Genomic DNA, 1,807 nt, shown 5'->3' on the forward strand with positions numbered 1-1,807 from the left:
GGATTCGGAACGGGAACTACGAAGCCAAACTTTTTGTATACAAAATATTAACCACTGAACCTAGGAACATGATATTTAGTAGTTTTGGGTGTATCAAGTTAAAAAAATTTGGCTTTTGTAGATAAAGTTCCTTTTAACGAATACTCTGCATCGCCGCCACTGCCGTCGGTCGTCGTTCGTCGTCGCGCACATTCGCCGAAGTGTGGCGGCAGTCAACGGCGCTGTCTTGTGGTGGGGGAGCGCACGTGGTGTATACGTGGCCTGCTCGCGAGTGTCGAGTCCAAACAATTTCTACATTTTAACAAATAATAACAAAATAGCAAACGTTGTGTACAAAAAAGTTTTAAATTAGGTCATTTTAAAATATTTTTGTACACAACGTGACGCTGACCCCTGTAAGTGTCTTGGACATAAGGGACCGATAAATATTCCTAGGTAATTTCTGCCACTCAATGGAATACATAGGTACTTTATAACGACTGTAAACAGATATTTTTTATTTTTTTTTAAATATACCTACTTACTCTCTTTTAATCACATGCTATACCGTTCCTTTTATATAATCCTTAATATTCAAATTAAAAGTACGCAGACGAAGTCGCGGGTACCAGCTAGTTTTTATTATTTAGATTATTTAGAGGCACAGACTATGTTAAGCGGCCAAATTCCTATATATATACGTGGTATTTTATTGTTTTCTTTGTCTATACAAATAAGCGAGTTTGATTCTTAATAAAATAAGTTTTTCGCCTATGCAATTGTTTCTATATCCTGCTTTTATTCTTTATTAGTTTCATAAAATTATTGCCAAGTGAGGTATATAATATTAAAATATAACAAGTGCGTTAGCATCGCTGACGTTGGCGCAGTCTTTATATGCTTCAATCGCGTCTATAAATCCGTCTAGAGACTCCTCCATCGCGCCGCTGTAGCGCGCGTTGCATGTGGTGAAATAACCACCGGAATGGTGAGCCGTGGTAATGGGTTCTGCTGGAGCCGGGGCGGGCGTGGCAGGTCGTCGCTCTTCCTCACGGTCGAGGAGGCGCTGAAGAGACTGTTGCCACAACATCATCATCGCAGCCATATCGCCGATGGTGACGGTCGCCGCCGCTGCGGCGGGCGCGGTAGGTGGTGCAGTAGCCGAGGGCCCGGCTAGCTCAGTCGGTAGAGCATGAGACTCTTAATCTCAGTGTCGTGGGTTCGAGCCCCACGTTGGGCGCCATTTGTGACGCGGTGTTCTGTATCGGTAGAGTTCGGGGTTCGGTGCGTGAATTTCCTCACGGTCTCTCCAGGGTGGCAGAATGAAACAGTCCAGGTGGTAATACGAAAGGTCCGCGTTTATTATAAAACGAAAGGCACACTTTACAATCTCACAGTGATTCTAATGTAGGAACAACAAACAATATTATTTAACACAGTCTCTCACATAAAATTAGGAAATACGGATAATTAGAAAATTATATCAGAATAGCGTGAACCATTTCAAGTACGCTCAAACACGGAATCTAGCGGGGAGCTGAATCTCGCGCCGTCCAATCAGCGTGCCGGACGCGGGCCGCGCGGCCGGCGCGCGTGCGCGTTGCGGTAACGTCGGTTTAGACGCGACGCGATTGGAGGGTGCGACCTGAGGGGGTGAAGTGTGCGGCGGAGGGGAATTTAAAGATCGGCGCGCTACAAACATAAATTTACTTCAGTTTACTTCAAACCTCTTTTCAATCTTGAAATTATAACTCTAAAACACAACCATGGATATCCAAACTATTTATTTACATTCACTGCTCCGTGATGAGTTAATATATGAAGTGAG

General features: G+C 44.0%; 1 non-coding gene across 1 annotated transcript; it reads left to right on the plus strand.

Moving 5' to 3' along the window:
- The first annotated feature begins 1,146 nt into the window (after positions 1-1,146).
- Positions 1,147-1,219, plus strand: Trnak-cuu (transfer RNA lysine (anticodon CUU)). Its single transcript has one exon. It is a non-coding gene; the product is annotated as a tRNA-Lys (tRNA).
- Positions 1,220-1,807: the final 588 nt, after the last annotated feature.

Source organism: Pectinophora gossypiella, unplaced genomic scaffold, assembly GCF_024362695.1.
Source record: "Pectinophora gossypiella unplaced genomic scaffold, ilPecGoss1.1 Pgos_37, whole genome shotgun sequence".
NCBI lineage: Eukaryota > Metazoa > Arthropoda > Insecta > Lepidoptera > Gelechiidae > Pectinophora > Pectinophora gossypiella.